At 40.3% G+C, this 21,349-nt stretch overlaps 2 long non-coding RNA genes across 2 annotated transcripts; both read right to left on the reverse strand.

The window, feature by feature from the left end:
* Window positions 1-2,311: 2,311 nt before the first annotated feature.
* On the reverse strand, window positions 2,312-10,671 carry LOC142872867 (uncharacterized). The gene is made up of 3 exons (XR_012920960.1): window positions 10,599-10,671; window positions 9,389-9,609; window positions 2,312-2,608 (listed from the first exon to the last, which is right to left on the reverse strand). It is a non-coding gene; the product is annotated as an uncharacterized LOC142872867 (long non-coding RNA).
* A 4,368-nt stretch (window positions 10,672-15,039) lies between these two features.
* Window positions 15,040-16,801, reverse strand: LOC105861113 (uncharacterized). The gene is made up of 3 exons (XR_012920961.1): window positions 16,685-16,801; window positions 16,448-16,589; window positions 15,040-15,355 (listed from the first exon to the last, which is right to left on the reverse strand). It is a non-coding gene; the product is annotated as an uncharacterized LOC105861113 (long non-coding RNA).
* Between the last annotated feature and the right edge of the window lie 4,548 nt (window positions 16,802-21,349).

Consider the following 21,349-nt stretch of genomic DNA (forward strand, 5'->3'; position numbering starts at 1 on the left):
TAAAGGCTCAGGGTCCACCAAAGACAGATTTCATGGAATTTTAATAAGTATACCACCCAAAAAGTTTCTGTGGTCAACATTTTTTGATGTAAACAATGTCAAACACATTGATTTATTATAGAAAGCCTTTATTATAAAGCTGAATATACTGGGAATCCCCCAAGAGAGGGATTTAGTTTGCAGTGATCCCTGGTTTTTATACTCAAATAATCTTTTTTTGTGTGTGTGACTCATTTCTCTGAACCAGCGTTTCTTGATGCAGACACACTGATTAAAATAAATCTCTCTGTTTTGCCACTGACAAAACCAAGGCAAAGAGAGGGGAGGGCCCCTGGGTCATAGAGAGTTTGTGGCAGTTATACATTGAAGTTTACCAATTCCAGTGTTCTTTCCAAATGCAAAATGTAAAATGCTGATAGTAAATGGTGGGAATTGGGGCCATTCCTAGGGAGGTGTTTGACATGGGGCAGGCAACTGGGATTGGTTCTGTACATCCTCAGCCTTTCTGTACAGCTGAAGTTAGGCCTGATAACGAGGAGGTGGGGGATAGGTAGTGGTGGGAGTGGCAGCCCCACTGGCTTTGTTTTGATGGTGGTGGTGTGTGTAGATTATCAGCTGGTAGAGCCATCTCCATTTCCCCCGGGTCCTATTTCTCTGAGTAACAGCCCATTTGCCAGCAGGGGGATGTGGGAGGAGGGGTTGAATAGACCCATTTGTGGGTTTGATAAAATTGGCTCCATTTGCTATACCTTGAGTGTGACAATGGTAGGAATTTCCACAGAGTTGAAATAATCATCAAAGAAAGGTTCTTAATCAATGATGGCATGTCAGCCAAAGAGGAAGCCATCAGAGTCATAATTAATAGAGGGATATCTCCAGAAGCTCTTTACCAAGAGATTTAAAGAGCCTTCTTATATTGATTCTTTTTCCTTAGCTATTGGCTTGGGCAGAGGATTCAAAAGCTATGTTGCCAAATTTGGTATATTTTCTTCGAGGAATAGACATCCCCCCCAGACGTATGACCTTTTTAGGTGCATTTTAATCTTTATAGTGAATCTTCCTGGGAACTCTTTGGTGATCCTCTATTGTATAACATCACGTAAACCTGTTCATATTTTCTTTTATGATAGAAGCATCCAATATAGGTGCCAGTACCTAATTGATTATACTGTTTGCCCCAGCATTCTCAAATAATGGTGGAGAGGACTGGGACATAAAGTAAAAACCATAAAATTATCCCATGGGGTTATTAGCATTGCAAACAGTATTTTGTCTAAAACTCAGTCTGTGGTAGTTCTTTAGAAACTAGTGTGGAGAGTCAGAAAACAATCACCTCTGTATCCCCCTTTGCTCTTTGTAATTATTATGGACCCATGACTTGCCCTCAAATCCTCTTAATTCTCTGTGACTTTTCCTCTCAGGTTTAAAAGGATCTAGGTATTTAATATTTATGGTATAAATCAGCTCTTGTGGGCGTTCTCACTCCTGCACTCTGTCTGGGTCAGTCATAATGTCTGAGAGATGCAGCACAATAGATGCCACAGACACGTGCTCTTTCTGCAAACCTGGGGGCTTAGCAGAGCCGGTGGCAGGGATTCTTGCACAGGTAATTTAGAGAGGGAGTGATCTCCGGTGATTTCTGTAAGGGAATGAAGGAGGTAGGATAGCACAGAGGAAGAAACTAAGGCAGATGTGGTTTCAGCTGAAATTTAGCTGAAATCAGTCTGGATCAGTCTGATCCCACGGGGAGCTCTGGAGTAAGAATAGCACCATGGAATTGTCAAGCATTGAGGCTGCCGGGGCTTTGTGTATCCCTTTATCAGTCAGCTAGTGGCTGCAGGTAGCCGCTGCTGGGTGGGGAGGCTACCGCAGCAATTCTCTGGAGCAGGATGAGCAGCTGGAGGATTGGTGCACTGGCCCTGTAAAGAGGATCTGGGTAGGTCACCAAGAATGTTTATTATACCTAGGCTAACTCATCCTGAATCCCCGATTCCCTTCTTCTTGTTCAGACCTTGGCTTAACTTCCCAGAAAGAACCACAGAGATATATACATATGTTGCACTTCCTGAGTCCAGAAAAAAAAAACGTCAGCAATTGGCATTTATCTCCCTCCTTCATCCTGACCTATGCAACCCAAACATGAACTCGAGTTCCTAACTTCAAATCCCCAAGCCATAACCCCTCTCATCTTCTCTCAGTTTATCACCTCTTTACTGCATTGACAAGAGTTTTAGCTTACTACACAGCTTTGGTACCAGTAGGGCAGTGTATTAGTTATTTATTGCTGTATAAGAAATCACAACAAACTGAGTGGCTTATAATAATAATAAACATTTATTGTCTTACAGTTTCAATGGGCTTGGCTAGGTTGTTTTGGCTGAGGGTTTTTTTTTTTTCTTTTGATGAGTTTTATTCAGATGCTGGCCAGGGTTGCAATCATTTGGAAGCTTAATTGGAGATGGAGTGGCTTCAAAGGTGGCTTAGTCACATGGCCGGGAAGTTGGTGCTGGCCATTGGTGGAGAGTTTCTATCTTTCCCATGTGGTCCTCTCCATAGGGCTGCTCGAGTGTCCTTCCAGCACAGCAGCGAGTGCTGCAGAGAAAGTGGTCTGGGAGAACAAGGCAAGAGCTGCAATGACCTTTAGGACTTATTCTCAGTGGGTGAACGTCGTCATCGTCATCAACTGGTCTCACAGGCCAGCTCTGACTTGATGTAAGAGGATGCTGCACAAGCTTGTGAGTAGCAAGAGAGAAGATCACTGTGGTCCGCCCTGGGGCTGGCTACTGCAGGGTAGTAGATTCCTGTTTCCTCCAATATTTTCCTGCCTTCCTCCTCTGCCTGCTCGGCGAGAATATGGTGGCTCCCTGCCTCTCTTAATTTCATCATTGTGTAATCTTGATATTCCTCAAGACTCCCACTTGAATTGAGTCACAGAGGATGTGAAACCAAAAGTGTGTGTGTTTTTCTTGTAATTCATCAATTTGAGCAGTTTCTAAGCTTTCAGAGCTGCCTACTTCTTTCTAACATTTCAGGAGTTGGTGGCTAACCCCATACTTTCCTCATCTCTAATTTTCAAGTTTATATAATGTTCTACTATGCTTACTCCCAGCCATACTCTTATCCTGGAGAGTCCTTATTTATAAAAGCATATCTGTCTTCCTGTACCTACCCTTCTGTTCTCTCCCCAGTCTGGTGTCCTTCTTAGCACTTTATCTACTCAATCACAAAGATTCCAAAATAAAACCTCTTTCCTCCAAGGTGGCAACCTTGAGGCATGGCTGTCTTTGAGCCTGGGTTGGAATTGCAAAATTAGGCAGCTGGGCAGGGGAAAGCTGGAACCAGGCACCAGAGGGGCCCAAACTCAAAATCAGGACATTGACCAAGAGCTGCCTTCTGCAAAGTCATGGGAAAAAGATTTTTGCTTTCTTTGATTTTTGCTTAGATTTCATAGAGTTTTTTTTTTTTTTTTTTTTTTTTTTTTGACTATAAAGACAGAAGTACCACACAAAGGTTACTGTCTGCTTTTCCATGTGTGGGTTTGAGACATTAATGAGAATTTGGCTAAGTCTGACCACTCTGCCATCTGTGGGCCTCATTCACTTCCTACTTCTGTGATGCTTTTCATCTTTTCTGAGAAAGAGAAACTCATTCCACTGACATAGGCAGTACCCTAATCCTACCAGCTGTCTTACAAGTGTATAAGTCACATCCCTATATGAATCACTGGAGGAAATGAAAGAAAGAGTATATATATGAAACAAAGCTCCTATCAGAAACAACTCACGTTCTTGCTTACAGGTGACTTACCATGGAGCACACTATAGGAAGGGCTTTACATTAATCACATCGCATGCTTATATGAGGTTCTGTTGTCTTACTGCTCAGAAACCTCTCATAGCTCTCATGACTTAATCAAATAAGTTCTAGTCTTTTATTCAGGCTTCCAACCACCTTACTAGTACAATATCTTTCCCCTCTTCCCTCTGCCTGTCACTTACACTTTAGCAAAATTGGATCACTACTATTGTCCTAGCCTACTCCATAATTTTCTATCTCTGTGCATTTAGAAATTGCTCCTCTTCATCTGATATGGTTTGGGTGCTCCAAATCTCAAATGTTGAAATTTGACCCCCAGTGTTGAATGTGGGGCCTGATGGGGGGTGGATCCCTCGAGAACAGCTTGGTGCCCTCCTTGTGATAATGAGTCAGTTCTCCCTTTATTGGTTGACATGAGAGCTGGTTGTTTAAAGGAGCCTGGCATCCCTCCCTCTCTGGCCCCTCGCTCACCATGTGACACACCTGCTTTCACTTTGCCTTCTGCCTCGATTGGAAGCTCCCTGACGCCCCCACCAGAAGCTGATGCTGGCGCCACACTGCTTGTACAGTCTGCAGAACCATGTTTATAAATTACCCAGCCTCAGGTATTTTCTTTAGAGCAACACAAACGGACTACCACACCATCTAAGTGTTCTCCCGTCATATGTGACCGTGGAAGTGCTTCCCTCATCTGAGGTTTGCCGTATGGGTAATTGCCACCTCACTCGTGATGCCCTGCCCGATTCCCTCTGCCCGGAGTGATTTTTCTCTCCCTGGACTCTGAAAGCACTTTAGTGGCACCCTGTTTATGGGCTTACCACAGTTTTCCAGATATTAGAGCTACTGATGTAACAACAGAGTCACGATGCTAGTTCTGCACCTGCTGTTTTCTAACACATTGATGGCTGAGAGTGGAGACAATCTGCTGTTTTAATCAGCAGTTATTAAATTTTTCTTTGGAGAAAGGAAGATCCTTGGTTTTAGAGAAAAACAAGACTTAATGGATTTTTGGATTACGCCAATGAAAGAGACCCTGGTTCCAGGTTTCTCAGTTTGGGTTCCACAAGATCTTGTGGTTCAAGGTGACATCACTAGGGGTTCTGAGAGAGGTTTTGGTTTAAAAATCTAAGCATCAATGTTTGAACTTTGTGGACTGTGAAGATTAGATGGTGACTGAGTGGACCTGTCAGCGATTCCATCAGAGGTCTTTCAGCAGCAGCACGATTGTATTCATTTGGTCATGTCCAGTCTTGGCTTTTTATGCAAAATAGGGGAAGTCACTGGTGACTGATGAGTGCTCTATTGCGAGGAGGAGAGGATGGTGGACAGATGACATAAGTTTTCCATCTCTGATTATTTCCCCCCAAATCCCCTTATGTACAGCAGGTTGACTTTCAGGACCAGATGAGCTCTGCTAGTGTAATGAGAAATTGGAAAGAAATTTAATTTTCATTCTGAAGACTTAGCTGCTCCTTGTTCCTACCTCTGCTGTTTTTATGAACGTTGGTTTTGCTGTTGTTATGAACATTGCAAAACACATTGCTAAAGCTAAAAGTGAATTCTATAGTGAGTGGTGAATTCTTGGTGATTCTCACATTTTATTATGCCCTTATGTCTCACACTTAATTAGTGTTTGTGTTTTATAAACATGTCTGATAATCCAATGTGGTAAATTTTGAAGGTGAGATATGAGATGGAAGAGAAACATTTTAGGCCTGGAGATAAACCTGGGAAGGTTAGTGATGAAGAATTTTAATCTTCTGAGTTATTTCACAGCACTGTTGGAACAAAGGACATACAAAAAGTCTACCCCTTATGATGGCAGACATTTATCAAGGGGTTTCCGTGGGTTGGTTGTCCAAATCATCTTATTCCTTTGAGAGCCAACCATGTGAGGTATTAGAAAAACTTTTTCTGTAAAGAGCCAGACAGTAAATATTTTAGGCTTTTCAGGATACATATAGTGTCTGTCACATATTCTTCTTTGCTTTGTTTGTTAGTTTGTTTACAACTCTTTAAAAATATAAAAACCCATCTTAGCTCTTAGGGCCGTACAAAAAGAGGCCTCTGGTGGGATTTGCCTCACGGGCTACACTTTTCCAACCTCTGTTATATCAGACAACTTACAAATGTGGCAATGACTCCAATAAAATTCAACGAACAAACAAAATACTTAAACATAAGTTACAGCCGTTTGAGAAGTAAAGGTGCTGATTACCTTAAACAGATATTAGAATCTCAAAACAAAAAATAAGTCTTGCTAAAAAAACAATAGGCACATTCAGTGAAAAAGACCAGAGCAAGTCATTTAGTAGCAGAACTTACTGTTTCACACAGGAAAAGTCACACAGTCGGTATGCCCCTACCAATGTGATGGTGTAAAATTATTATAAAATGCTAGGAAAAGAAGCAGTGCAACACACTCTCAAACAGGTTGACATATTGAGGACATGTCACATGATCTTGAAGAACTTTTGTGACATACACTGAAAAAAAAAACAAACCACAGCTACTATGAGTCAGTGGATTTCACCAATTAATGTCATGCTGTAGCATTTGTAAGTTTTGCAAGTAATTGTGAAATTCAAGAAAACAAAGAATTGCCCATAATGAGGAAAGGCTGAGGGCTGGGTGTGGTGGCTCACGCCTGTAATCCTAGCACTCTGGGAGGCTGAGGAGGGAGGATCGCTTGAGCTCAGGACTTTGAGACCAGCCTGAGCAAGAGCGAGACCCCTTCTCTACTAAAAATAGAAAAATTTAGCTGGGCAACTAAAAATATAGGAAAAATTAGCTGGGTATGGTGGCATGTGCCTGTAGTCCCAGCTACTTGGGAGGCTGAGGCAGGAGGGTTGCTTAAGCCCAGGAGTTTGAGGTTGCTGTGAGCTAGGCTGACGCCACAGCACTGTAGCCAGGCAACAGAGTGAGATTGTCTCAAAAAAAAAAAAAAAAAAAAGAGGAAATGCCAAGATATGATTGTTTGGCCTTCATATCTGTAAATAAAAGCTGTGTCTTGTGAGAACTATGCTGACTTCCATACTGATAATGACTTGTCCAAGGTTGGTTATATGAGGGCTTTTGTATCTTGTTAAAAGAAAAAGTTGCTCACATTGTCACAACATACTACCTTCTTGAAAGAGAAGTGCTGTTGTCAAAAAACTCTTGGAAATAAATGAAAGTTTTAGATAATGCTACAAAATGGCCAACTTTGACATAGAAAGACTAACTTGAGAATATTTTTAAAACAGTAGGAAAACATCAATAGTGACCACATAAATATCCGTCTATACATGGAAATTTGGTGGCTTAGTGAGGAAGAGTTTTCAACAGGGTGTTTGAGCTGAAAGGTGAAATTCAGAAGCATTTTCATGATAATATTGTCCAGATCTTGTTAAGTGCTTTGAGGATGAACAATGGCTGCAGAAAGTAGCCTTCTCAGCAGACATTTTTCATCATGTGAATGAACTGAACAAGTCTCTGCAAGGACCTTGGGAGAATGTTTTGACTTTATAAGTGACAAGATTCTTGAATTTAAGATAACTGAGAGGAACTTCTGATCCAGGTAGACTGAATAAGACCCTCCTGGCAAATTCCCCTGCAATAAACAATGATAAAACCTGGACATAAAGCAAAAAGCAATTATCTGAATGAAGGTGCTGGAGAGAAGACAGAAGCAGATAGATAGGGGTGAGGAAGAAATATTTGGAGGAGGGGAGCAGTATGAAATAAGTTCTCTATGTCTGTGGCTTTTATACTGGGTCTTAGCACAATCCACTGAGTGTGTACAGTGGCAATGTGGTAGGGGTTTCAGTAGAAAATCCACCATCTCTATGGTAGCGGCATCTGTAGCTAATAGAGAGACTTAGAGAATCCTCAAAGAGAAAGAGACAGACAGGGCATCCCCTAATTTTATCTACTGATTTCTCTGACTAATCCACATATGAATGAAACAGATTCAAGGAAGCTCAACTAAAGGCAAATGATCTGAACTGAGATTGGAGTTGTCATGCAAGAAACAAAGTTGTATAAGCAAAAGAAAACCAATTGTTAGAGAAACAACAAAAGAATTTATATAGATTAATGTTCATAAAATCCAGGGTAAATCCAAATTTTCCCAACAAAAAGGAACAAAGCAAAATGGGATACATCCTCAAGAGAAAAGAAAATCAATTGAGTGAGACCTTGAGATAAACAAGATGTTAGACATACCAGAAAAGGATTTTCTTAAACAGCTATTATAATGATACTCAATGAAATAAAATATGAGCTCAATGAATAAAAAAATAGAAAATTTAACAGAGAAAAACAGAAAAAATTAAGTTGAAATTCAAGGACTGAAAAATATATGAACTAAAAAAATTCACTGAATAAATTTAACAGCTGAATGGAAATGACAGAGCAAAGAGTAAGTGAACGCAAAGATAGATCAATAGTAATTATCCCATGGGAAGAACAGAGAGAAAAAAGATTGGAAAAAAAGCAACAGAGTTGCAGAGACCTATTATATAAATATTAAGTATTCCAACATATGTGTAATTGGAATCCCAGAAGAAAAAAGGAAAAAAGGAACAGAAAAAATTTGATAAACAAAATGGCCAAAAGACCTCCCAAATTTGATAAAAGGCAGAAGAAATTTACAGACACAACATACTCAACGGACATCAAATAAAATAAGCATAAACAATCCCACATGAAGGCACATCATGGTCAAACTGTTGAAAGCCAAATAATATAGAGAACAAGTCTTCAAAGTATCAAGAAAAAACAATACCCTATCCATATAGGAATAATGATTTAATTAACAGATGAGTTTTTAATCAGAAATCGTGGCGAATTGAAGAGAGTAGAAAAACATCTTTGAAGTGCTGAAGGAAAAAAAATCATGAACCCAGATTCTATATACAGAAAAAATATTCTTCAAGAATGAAAGCAAAATAAAGATATTTTCGGATGAAAGAAAATTAAAAGTATTCATCACAAGCAGGCCTTGCACTACAGGAAATGCTAAAAGAAGTTCCTTGGGCTAAAGGTAAATAATACTAGATGATACTGGTATCTCCATAAAAGAATGAATAACATAAAAAGTTGCATATGCAAAAGAATAATTTTTATCTTTGATTTTTCCTCTTAATTTCTTTATGTGAATTATATAACTCTTTAAAGAAAAATTATAACAGTGTCTTGTGTGACTTATAACAAATGTAGGTGTAATACATACAATTATAACATGAATCACAGGGGCATATGGAATCAATGGCTTCCAGGTTTCTATAATTTACTTGAGTGGTGTTTTACAATAGTACATGTAAGTGGACTGTGAAAAGTTAAGGATGTATATTGTACTCCTAGAGCAATTACTAAAATAATAATACAAAGAAGTACAGCCAACTCTGTCAAGATGAAGTAACAGGGACTGGATATATCCTCTTGCCTGAAACAACTAAAAAATAACAAAAAAATATATGAACATCAAGACCCTGGATATCAGGTACTAAAGTACAGTGATCGCTAAGAGATGGGAAACAAATTGAGTAAGCCCTACAATTGCCCCAGCTTACTGCCTAGACAGACTTACCAGGTGTCAGTACAGGGAAGGGGAAGGCCGGCAGAACCCAGATGCTTCCCTCAGTCAGGGACTCAGAGCTGCGAGAGTGGAGAGGCCAAGGCAGTAAGGGTTTTCAGGGCAGGGTACTAGCGAGAAAAGAACTCTGAAGATCAGCAAAGGGTACTTGTGTCTTCAGCTGAGTACTGATCAGTACATGTGTCTGAGGGGATTAGCCAATGCTGGAGAAAGAACTATCCAAAGTATTAGAGGGAATAATACACAGGGCTCACACAGGGCCTGGAAGAGTTTCTATTCCTAACAGCCAGAGTGGAAAACTTCATTATTTATGGAGAATCAGGTAACAGATTCAGAAGATGTTTGACTCAGTAGTCAGAGAAAAATTCATCTTAGACTAAACACTGCTCTGGTTCTATCTAAGAAATCTTAAAAGCAAACCCTGAAAGGATTAAACTGTTGCAAAATATCCTAATGGTGTTTAGGACAAAGATCAAGATCAAGAGTATTATTAGAAATACAAATAGAACAAGTGAAAGTGACAATACCTGGCATACAGTCAACTATTATCAAGGGCATTTATTTACTATTGCTGTTTGGCAAATTACCACTATTATGGACTGAATATTTGTGTGCCTCTAAAATTCATATGTTGAAAACCTAACTCCAATATGATTGTATTAGAAGGTGAAATCTTTGGAAAGTATTTAGATCATGAGGGTGGAGCCCTCATGAATGAGATTAGTGCCCTTATAAGAGGAACCTCAGGTAGCTCTCTCACCCTCTTTTTACTATGTGAGGATACAACGATACAATGAGAAGTTGGCATCTGCAACTGAGAAGAGGGCCCTTGCCAGAACTCAAATGTGCTGGCACCCTGATCTTAGACTTCCAGCCTCCAGAACTGTGAGAAATAAATTTCTGCCACCCAGTCTATCGTACTTTGTTATAGCAGTCCAAAGTGACTAAGCCAACCATAAACTAAGTGGTTTAAAACAACGCATATTAGCACAATTCACAATTGCAAAACTATGGAAACAACTCAAGTGCCCATCAATTCATGAGTGGATTAATAAAATGTGGTTTATGTATACCATGGAATACTACTCAGCTTTAAGAAACAGTGGTGATATAGCACCTCTTGTATATTCCTGGACATAGCTGGAATCCATTCTATTAAGTGAAGTATCTCAAGAATGGAAAAACCAGCACCACATGTACTCACCAGCAAATTGGTATTAACGGATCAATACCTAAGTGGACAAATAGGAGTAACATTTATCGGATGTTGGGAGGGTGGGAGGGGGGAAGAGGGGATGGGTATTTATAACCACAATGAGTAAGATGTGCAACGTTTGGGGGATGGACATGCTTGAAGCTCTTACTCAAGGGGGGAGGGAGGCATGGGCAATATAAGTAACCTTGACACTTGTACCCCCATAATACACTAAAATAAAAATATAATAATATTAAATAAATTAAAAAAAATAAAACAACGCATATTTATCATCTCAGGCCAGATAAGGCTTACTTAGCTTGTCTGCTCAGGGTTTCAGAAGGCTGTCATAAAAGTGTCAGTTGGGGCTGTGGTCTTATCTGAGCCATAGGATCCTCTTTCAACATCATGTGGTTGTTGGCAGAATTAATTTTCTTGCAGCTGTAGAACTTGTAATTGTGTCATCTTTGAGGCCATCGGGAATACATTTCTTTGACTTTCGCTGTTTCCACCTCTTAGCCCCCTTGTTAAGAGATCACCTGATTATGTCAGACCCAACAAGACAATCTCTCTCTTGATGAATTCAATTCATATGGGCTTTTAGTTTGACCTGCAAAATTTTATTTTCTCTTTTGATATATAATGTAATAGAATTATGAAAGTGATATCCCCACATCAAGAGAAGCATAAAGTAGCATTGGTCATTGGGGTCGTATTAGAATTTTGGCAACCATAATAAACATGTAAAGAAGCAGAAAATATGACCCACATTTTTGGGTCATAATGAGAAAAATCAATGGATATAAATCAACCTAGAAACGACACAGATCCTAGAATTGATAGACAGGGACATTAAATATGGATGTTAAATAGGGATAAGAAAGACATAAAAAGATACGAATGTAGCTTTTAGGGATGCAAATTATAATGTTTGATATACAAAGTGCACTAGATGGAATTAACAGAAGATTAGAAATTTCAGAAGAAAAGACTAGTAAATTTGTAGCTAGATTTTTATAATTGACCTGAAATAAAGCACATGGAGGAAAAAAAGAATAAAAAGAGAAATGGGAAACTCAAAGCAGCCTAAAATCTGAGTAATCAGAGTCCTAAATTTGGGAGTAGGAAGAATAGAAAAAATGTCAGAGGAAATAAGTCTAAACATTTTCAAAATTTGATAACCATAAAATCATGGATCTAAGATGCTCCATTATCCTTAAGTGTACAGAACATGAAGAAAATTACAAGTCACTTCAAAATCACACTTTTAAATCCAGTGATAAAGAGAACCCTTAAAAGCATCTAGAATGAAAGACATGTATAGAGGAACAAAAATAAGAATGACATGAGGTTATTGTTGGAAATAATGTATGGGAGAAGTGGAACAATATTTTTAAAGTACTGAAAGAAAAAAAAATCTGATGAGCAAGACTTCCACACTAAGCAAAAATATCTTAAAATTTGTTTTTTTTTTTAAAACCCCCAAGATCTATTTATATGTTGCCTAGAAAAAAGCCACTTTAAGCATAAGACAAAAATAGGACATGAGTATAGGATGGGATTAAGTGTACCATTAATTAACACTAACATTAATTAAATTTAAGCTGGAGTGGCTATAAAAATTTAGATTTCCAAAGAAAAGAATAGCACTAAGGATAAAGAGGGTCATTTCATAATGATAAAGATGTTATTAATAATTTATCAAGAAGACATAACAATTACAAATGCTTATATACCCAAATATTGAGCTTCAAAATGCAAAAAGTAAAACTGATGGAACTGCAAGTGCAATAGTCAAAACTAAAGACATAGTAAATGATTTCGAAATCCCTGTCCAAAAAGATAGAACACTAATTCCCAATTGACCTAACTGACTTTATGCAACATGTCATATAACAACAACAACAGATTACACATTATTTTCAGGAGTACCCAGATTTACCAGGGTAGAACATATTCTAGACCATAAAAAGTCTTCATAAGTTTAAAATGATTAAAATCATGCTAAATACCTATCCTGACCATACTGGAATTAAATTAGAAATGAACAAAAATCTCTTAGGAAAATCATCAAATATTTGAAAACTAAATAACACACCTCTAAGTAACTCATGCCAGAGGTAATGAAAGTATGTTGTGGTATATCTAATAGAGGAACATGGAAATCATGTGACTTTCACTGGAAAAAATGTTTCACTGGGGAATAACATTGCAAGTCTTATACATATTAATATATTTCTGGTTCTCAGAAAAACCCCTAAAATAGGGGCTCAAGAAATAAGATTATTTTGAATGAATGATTGTCCTCTGAGTTAATAGAATGAGGATTTGTTGACCATTGGCCATTCATCCAAAACTTGTCTTCCCATTGTTCTACCTGTATTTCACAAGATGAATCTTCCTGTTGCAAGAAGGTTTTTTTTCAAAGGTAACCTCTGACCTGCAGGTAGACCTGGCAGAAGTGAAGAACAGGAAATTTTGTTGAACTATAATTGAGACATCTGAAGATTATTTTTGAAAATTATTCCAAAAGCAATACACATTAACATAATAAAACTACATTAAGTAAAAGGTGAAAGGTGTGGTTTCTTAAGATTATTGTGAAAGTATTGTGAGAACTCAAAGGTCATAGAACTATATCAAGTAACAGGTGAAAGACTCCCTTTTCCCTCTTTAAGTTCGTTCCCTTGAGAAATCATTGTTGCTGGTTTGGAATGTCTCCCAGGCTTTCCATGGCAGTACATGTAGACTGAATGTATTATTTTAATGGCTGGTTACTAATGGTTCATAATTTACTTAAACTATCCCTGTTGATGAGCATTTGAATAGTTTTCTTATTTTAACTGTGCACCAATGAAACATTCTTATACATAACATATTTTTATTGTTTGGTGTGTATTTCTGTAGAATAAATTTTAGAGGTGAAATTGCTGGTTCAATTAGAAACAAGGTAAGGGAAAGGTCTTTAAGCAAAAGGCAGATAGTCTCCAAATTCTGACTATTTCCCAGAGAGGGCCCTATTTTCCCTAGCAGTCACAGCAAAGAAGGGAACATAATTGATTATGTGATTCATTGTCCTGAAGGAAAGACATTGAAGGCAAAAGTTGTCTTTGAGCAGAACCAGGGGAATAAACACCAAAGAAAAGCAGAGCTTGGTCAGTTCAGGTGAGAGTCAGCCTGTTAAAAAGAGTGGACTTGACGCCTTTCTTATCTTTCTGGAACATCAGTTGCAGTTATCTGGATAGTGCCTTAGCCAAGTGCTGAAGTGCAGGGGAATTCTGCTTTCTGCCAGCCAGATAGAGTACCTGCTATTGAAAGACTTTGGCATTACACAAGCTTTTTTGCATCTGTGGAAGGTCTGGGAAGTGTAGTGGTAGGACAACAAAGATGGAAGTTAGTCAAACCACAGGGAAAGCTGGTCATGGGAGGTGTGGTACCTGACTGGCTGGTTGTAAAAATAATAGTGAGGTCTGGCCATGGCCAGATAGTGTGATATGTACTTTCTGTAAATGATGATATTTAACTCTCACCATACCTCCAGCAGGAGGTATCATGCCTATTTTATAGATGAGGAACTAGAGGAACAGAACAGTTAAGTAATTTGCCCAAGTCACACAGCTAGACTATGGGGAATCTGGGACTTGAATTCAGACCTGGTACTTAAAAGGCACCAAATAAGTTTATTCTCTATAAGATATTGAGACTTGCAAATTAGGCCAGAGCAGGGACTTTGACATTGTGAGGGGTTCAAAGCGCACTATGGTAACTTGGTAAGTGCAGGGAGTCAGAGATCCTTGCCCAGTGTTCACAGAATAACAAGAGGCATGCATGTCATAACCGTCTAGATACTTGAAGTTTAAAAAGATGCCACATAAACTCTACATCACATCACCTGTCAGGAGCTAGGAATTAGGGGTCTAGTGAAGAGATCAGGCTTACTTTTCCATTACTGAAAAGAGAGGGTTTGCCTTTTGGCAGTCTGTCCCTCTGCAGCCCTCCCCACCTCAGTGCTGGAGGGCATACATTTTGAAGGGCTCATGACCAGACCATGGCTCTCCCTGGGGATTACTGGGCAATCCCGCTGTATATAGCCCAGGAAGACCCCATTGCCTTGTGAAATTGTGCAGCCCCCATTATTCATTTCTTAAAAGTCATGGCTATGCAAATCATTCCAAGATAATTTACTAAATGCTTGCAATTCCCAAAGAGGAGATAATTCCCAAATAGGAGAAAATTGCAGCAGGAGAGAGCTCTTCTTTCATGCTACAGTAAAAGGCACATCCCCTAATTTTTTTCTATCTTGGAGATACCTGTGGTAGGATTAGAAGGGTCATTAATTTTTAATGCCACTGAAGGAAAAATCACAGTGTGTGATCATAACAGTCATTGCCGTATTGCTGCTTTGCTAATTTAGAAGAAAAGACTGTCAACATAAGTTATTTTACTTTTAATTTGATGATCTATTTGTTCATTTCACAAGGATTTATTGGGTGAGGGCCAGGCTCTTTCCTAAGTGTTACAGATATAGAAATGACAGTCAATGCCCTAAATTTCATGCAAAGATATGGCAAGGCTATGAAGTTAACTGGCAAGGTGACTTGGCAATCCACTGGAACAAGTTGTGCTTTTAGTTTTCAACTCCTGCTCTGTGGTTGCAAAAGATAAGAATTTCTTTTTGCTCAGTCATAGGAAGTTCGTACTTTCAGTGCAGGTCATGAGCCCATAGTTTAGTCATTAACTTCGTCATTTTCCTTTCTTGTTCAGTCCTAAAGAAAGAATTCCATCATATTCAAATTTCTTCTATCCATCAAACCACTGTATGATGGCAGTGACACAGTTTCCCCAAAGCCATATCTTCAATGAACACTTTATGGCTGGTGTCCACAGACAGTAATTCAGCTAGCAGCTCCTGCTTGTATGCCATAGGCTGCCACTACCTCTGATTAGTGATGGGATTTGCAGTTGTCTTCAATAACTAAGCAGATAACCAGTCTCAGATATTCGATAGCTCTTTGAGCTCATGAGACAACTAGTAAACTGCTCTTAGAAAATGGATAGGGATGGAGATTGGGCAGTTTAGATAAGCAGAATTTGTTTATAATGCTCACACAGGAACAACCACCACCCCTTTCACTTTCTGACTACCACTGACACCACAGGTACACATCCTAAACCTTCTTTGCTTCTGCATATCATTCAGACTCTAAACCTTAGGCAGGCACAGCTAACTGGTACCCCAGCCTTAGCTTCCAGGGGGCCAAGAGAACAAGCAAATGGACCCTTACCAGGACTCACACCATGGATATTTCCTCAAAATACAAGGAGGGTCAGATACAGACAAAAAATGACAAATGCCCTCTGTAGTTGAGATAGGAAATAACACCCTCCATGTGCATCTTAGAAAGCAGCTTGGATGATGGATTCTAATGATGTGACAATAGGTAGGATTGATTGAAGTCTCTTTTGAGCCCAGAGCAGAGGAGCTTGATGCTTTATTGGATGCTAGGGGTGTATGTATGAGAGAGACGGTGGAATCCAGGACCACTCTCAGGTTTCTGGCTAGGATGACTAGGTGATTTGCTCTGCTCTTGATCCTCACAAAAATATCATGTAGTGGGCAACACATGTTATCATCTCCCTTACCTTGTCCTGTAGTCAGTAGGAGTGTGGCTGGATCCTAGGTCTCCTAACACTAGGACAGGTAGTGGAGTGTTTAAGAGGCTTTGGATCCAATCTTCTTATTCTTGGGTTCAACTCCTGGCTGACCACTTCCCAGATGTATGATTTCGGATGTGTGACTTAACCACTGCATGTTTCAGTTTTCTCTTCTGTAAAGTGGAGGTAGCAAAAATACCTACCTCAAAAGGTGGTTGGCAGGTTGTCATGTTGAATGAACCTGATACTATCAAGTACTCAAAAAGTGTTACTGTTGTTAGTTATTATTGCTCCAATTAGTCCAAAGAGTTTGGGGGTCTTTTACATCCCTATGAAAAGGTTGATCTAAAAAAAACCAGAATGGTCTTTATCAGTTAGGGTCTACTGGGCACACTCTCTGTAATAGAATAATGGAAACCAGCCCAAGTACAGTTACTTACAGCTGCTCATAACAGGTGAGACAGTGTAGGGCTTAGTTGGAGACAGTGTTCCAGGGCAAGTTGATCAGAAATCAAGAGCATGATTTCTGCAGATCGACCAACACTATGTCTTCTGCATATTCTGATTTCACTTTTAGAAACTGTCAAATCACAAGTCACTGGCAGAGGAATGATACAGCATTACGAAACCTCCTCTCTGGCACGAGCAAGTTGGACAGGTTTCTTATGTAATAAGAGCTTTGCCATCTCACCCGGGGCTTGGCACCTTGCCAGTCCCTCTATACCCCCTGAGCAAAAGGCATCAAGATATTTGGGAAGCTGGGTGTGATCCAAGCTTAGGGCATGGGGCAATGTGCAGGTCAAGGCAGTGGGAGGCCAACTCTATTCTGGCTGAGAGAGACACAGGAATGTGTGGGGTTGGGTGAAGGGAGAGGCAGATGCTTAGACCCCTGGTGTTTCCAACTCCAACAGAGCATGCATGGGGGAGTCCAGGTCTAGACATATCTGGATGCAGTGGAGCCCACAGACCTCACAAATCTCCTGGAGTTTCCTGAAGAGTCCTTCATTATATATCGGGTCATAAAGGTTGGAGTTCTTCCCAGGAGCCTTTCCCAATGCCCATGGCTAAGAGCTGCATGTAGCACTTTCACCCACAATAAACAGCTTGCATAACAGGGCAGGTCTAAATTTTCTAAAGGAAGGAAGAATCCAAGGCCAAGAATGATAAAGATCAGCTTTCCAGCTGGAAAAGAAATATCCTTCTATGCAGACTAATGCAAAAACAAAAATTTACCAAAGCTTTAGGCACAAACATTCCATTTGTTTTTCATTCTGAACTGCTGGGATAACCATAGGACACTCACATTACACATGAGGTCTGGGTAGACCTAATTAGAGCGAATCAGTTCTGCAAAATATGTCATCTCTCTACTTTCCTGAGTCCTCTTAGATGAAACTGGCTTTGAAACTGGATAGATTACAACTTTAAGTGTAGGATCTACAATTTTGGGCAGTTTATGTTAGGGAAATTAATTTTTCAGGATAATGCTATTTTCGATATTGCATTGAAAAAGGGAGAAAAAAATTTAATACTTATATCAACTCCATTTACCAGAGTTTTCTTTTGCAGCTCTTGGAAAGAATCTTGTTAGACAGGTGGATCTCTACCTTAATGATGAGATTTGCTACTACTTATGTCATGTAGTGTCCTCAGCATTTTGAATACATTATCTCTAACTTTCACAACAAACCCGCAAGCTGGACATTATTGCTCCACTACAGGGATGAGGAAACCTGGGTTCGGGGAGGTTACCTTGTCTATGAAGGGAAGAGGGAAGGGTACTATGATGTCTCTCCCTGAAAAAGCAGATGATTCTAGAGTGAGGGTGTCTTCTGGTTTAGGTAATTCAGATTAGACCCAAACTTTCATTAGAAACTTGATCCAACCCTTTGTCAAGTGGCATGCATTTTTGAGGTGAAATCACACTTCCTTTAAGGGTCAAAGTTTCATGTTTTAAATTTTTTGATTTTTTTTCCTCTCTTGCTTCAGTGCAATCAATCAGAGCAGGTTGGGCATGGAAGTACCTGAAATTTGTGAGCAGGTCTTGGGTGAATGCTGTTAAGAACAGCAGTTAGTCTACTCAGGCCTTGAGCGTTGGGAGACGCTCCATGGAGAGTATGCCCCCCTTCAAGGACAGTTCCTGTAACTACACAGTTTTTTCCTTTCACCTTGTGCAAAAAGAGGCAACTCACTCACCAAGCAGCCCCCACCTCTGCCTACCCCAGTCTATCAACAGGTAAACTCTCGGAGGACAGAATCCATATTCGATTTATCTTTGCACCTCCCACGCAACCCTTGCCTGAGCCCTGCCGGCAGCTGGGCTCTCTTGATCTAACTGGTGGATACAAAGCAAGATGCCACGCACCAGAGGAGATGAGGGCACCGAATGATTCACGCTTCCCTGTTCTCAAGAAACTGATATTCTAATGGGGTGATATGAAACCATCAGAAAAAAATAAATCCAGCTAGTGTTTGAATCTGGGGACATAAGCGTTAACTTGCATGGTAAAGACCGCAAATGTGGCAAGGAGCACAGTGGGCTGGAGTCCTCAGGACGCCTCATGCAAGAGGAGAAACGTGGAGGATGGATAGGATTGGGGTGGGGAGGAGCACGGTGGATGAGGGCAGCAAACCGGAGGAGTGCAGGGCAGAGGACATTGTGGGAGGTGGGGGAAACAGCATCCCTTGCATTACCGCTGCTTTCTTTTTTTCAGCCCTCCTTAGTCACCATTCAAGTTGGGCTTCTCCACAAGTTTCTATTGTATTTCCGTGTCTTTCCACAGGAGCCCTAGTGATGTGGTGGCAAAGTGTGGGACAGGGGCACAGCCCACAGTCCTGTGATTAGTCTCAGTCTGTCAGCGGGTCTGTGCATCCGGGCTGTGACCGTCTCAAGTGCTTCTCAGTTTTCCCCCCACCTTAGGTAAGACAGGATGGCTAGAGGGGGTTGGAGTTGGGTGGGTATTCCCCTTCTCCTAGGTCAATTAGGCTGTAGCAAAGCCCTAGTCGGTTAGGTTCTGGAAAACAGCTTCTCTTGAGGGTGGGCCTTATTCAGAACAGAATGTTCTGGCATATTTCAAAATGGCCGCTTTCTCCTGAAGCACAAGGAGGTATGCTCTGACCGTCACTGTGAAAATCTAGTAGTACTTCTGGAGGTAACAGTCACAAAAATGTGGGGAACCCCCTTAAGACCAGCTCCCCCTGGAGTTGCCATCTCTCGAGCTTGTCCACACGGAGCCTCCAGCAATGCATCAGTTAGGGTTAGTGACTGGCTCCAACGGAGGTGTCTGCTCTAGTCAACGGTGATTCTCGGGATCCACCTGTCTCCCTCTCTCTAATTTTGGAAACAGTGGTTTGCCTTGTGACCTCAATTCTCTGCTAAGTCTAAAGAGTTGTTGACTTTTAGTTTGTTCAGCTTTTTCATTATTGTTTCAAGTACTGGAGTGATGATTTCTGAGCTCCTTGTATGCTGGATGGGACATGTTTTGAAATCAGCACTTTCCCACAGTATGTTCGTCAAAACATGACTTCTACAGAGTTCTACAAAATGTTAGAGTTTGATAACAGAAAGGTCCTGTCTTCAAGAAACCTTGAGTAATACATGTTTCTTTACAGCAGGTCTTTTCAGTGCCTTTATTATACTAATAGGTATTTTATTCTACTTTATAGGACAATAGATTACATTGTTTACTAAGTTGATTTGACCATGAAATTCTTTTGGGGAACAGTATTTCATAAAACTGCCTTCCTCAGAATATGGGAAGTGTTGCCTTTAAGTGTTTTTAACTACCTTCTCCTTCCCCATGGTTGCGCAACCTTTGTGGGCACAGTTGATATAATTAGTCCTTTTAGTGTTCATTCATCCCACAGATATTATAGACTTATTGAGTCTCTGCTAGGTGCAAGGCAGTGTAATAGCTCTGGTGGGAGGATACTAAGTGTTCGGGACACGGTGCCTTTTAGAGTTTAGAGTCTGGTTTGGAAAGTAAGAAAGATATGCACAGAAATAACTCTAATTCTAGAGGCTTCAAAGAGAGAAAGCCCCCCCCTCCCATTTCTACTATTTATGAAAGATGAGTCAAATTAAACCAGAGAGCCAAAACCTAAAACAATTTTTTTAAAAATGAAAGCTGTTCACTTCCTGCATTTCATTGAGGTGCCAAGTTGGCTTCAGGAGTGAAAGAGTCCTGTGGATCAGGTTTCTTGGCGGAACATCAGTCTGCACAACGCTGCCCAAAACCTGCCATCTTCTTTGCTGATGGTGTGCCCATTGTGACAACTCCTCCCTGTGGCTGCAGGGGTCCCTGTGGGAAACATCTGTAGGCAGGAAACGAAGGGCTGGGTAGACTCACTCCAAGTGTTCTCGGTAGTGCTAGGGCTTTGTGGAGGAGTGGGGCGGGCTCTGTGGCACCATCCACCTGTCAGCCTCTTGCCTGACTTTTGGACACAGCCTTTCCTGGCTAAATGACTCATCCTTCCAGAGCAGGCCTCTAGCTTCCAGTTATGGATGATACAAGAAAATAAGACAGCTGCTTTTGCTCTAGGACCAAGCACCCAGAAGGAACCACAAATTGTCCATGAGTAACCAGTGGGTCAATTATTGTGAAGAGGAGTGATCTTATATTCAGGCTGGTGGTTTAGTGCAATCTGAGACGGCTGAGAAGATGCTGCCCCAGGTCTTTCCCCTGCTTGGCTCCCTCACTTGGATGCAGCTGTGCCTGAAATCCACACTAAGGTCAACCTTTTTTTTTTTTTTTTTTTTTGGCTTAAGCAGTTTTCTGAAAGTCATCTCCTTTGCAAAGGCAAATACTTATAGGGAGGAAGATATGATTTCAATACGATAGCCTTCTCATGGCTGTTGTCAAATGACAACATCTTGGAATAAAAGGAATCAAAGACAAATAATTTCATTTTGTTCCTCAGTTTCCTTGTTTGTAAAATTACAAGAGATGAAATAAGAAAGTTCTAAGCTATGTTCCTACTTTATGATTCATTACCACTCTCAGAATTGAGGCAGTATGAGGGCTCTGGTAACTCAGGGGAAAGGGCGGAGAAGGCCTCTCAGGCATGAAGTAAGTTAATGGGTTGTAATCAGCATTTATGTTCTG

The sequence above is a fragment of the Microcebus murinus genome, chromosome 9, assembly GCF_040939455.1.
Source record: "Microcebus murinus isolate Inina chromosome 9, M.murinus_Inina_mat1.0, whole genome shotgun sequence".
NCBI lineage: Eukaryota > Metazoa > Chordata > Mammalia > Primates > Cheirogaleidae > Microcebus > Microcebus murinus.